The sequence below is a fragment of the Penaeus monodon genome, chromosome 25 (genome assembly GCF_015228065.2).
Source record: "Penaeus monodon isolate SGIC_2016 chromosome 25, NSTDA_Pmon_1, whole genome shotgun sequence".
In the NCBI taxonomy this organism is placed as follows: Eukaryota; Metazoa; Arthropoda; class Malacostraca; order Decapoda; family Penaeidae; genus Penaeus; species Penaeus monodon.
Window position 1 is genome coordinate 4379562 of NC_051410.1, and position 302 is coordinate 4379863.

General features: G+C 32.1%; 1 protein-coding gene across 1 annotated transcript in view; it reads left to right on the forward strand.

Moving 5' to 3' along the window:
* The window catches only part of LOC119589303 (kinesin-like protein KIF28P), a 24501-nt gene that overhangs the window by 22671 nt on the left and 1528 nt on the right, over positions 1 to 302 (forward strand). The gene's annotated exons all lie outside the window — the stretch shown is intronic.

A 302-nucleotide genomic window follows, 5' to 3' on the forward strand; every position in this document is an offset into this window, starting at 1 on the left:
TCGCATTTCTTTTCTTTTCTTTTTTTGTTCTCGAAATGTCCAAACTAGTAGTGACACGTAGACTATTGTAGATACATAATTTATCCCTTGCTTTTTATGTCTTACACGTAAAGCTTTTATTTCTTTATAATTCCATTGTCTTCCTGAAAGTGTAGGCGCTGTGTATTTGTTTTCTTTGCGAAATAGTATTCATTCCTAAACACCTGTAGAATCGCATAGATCAAACAGACAAGCATTTGATTCTTAAATATCCCTCCAACGTATGAAAGCAATAAGTTATGATATTAGGAAGATAAATTTCC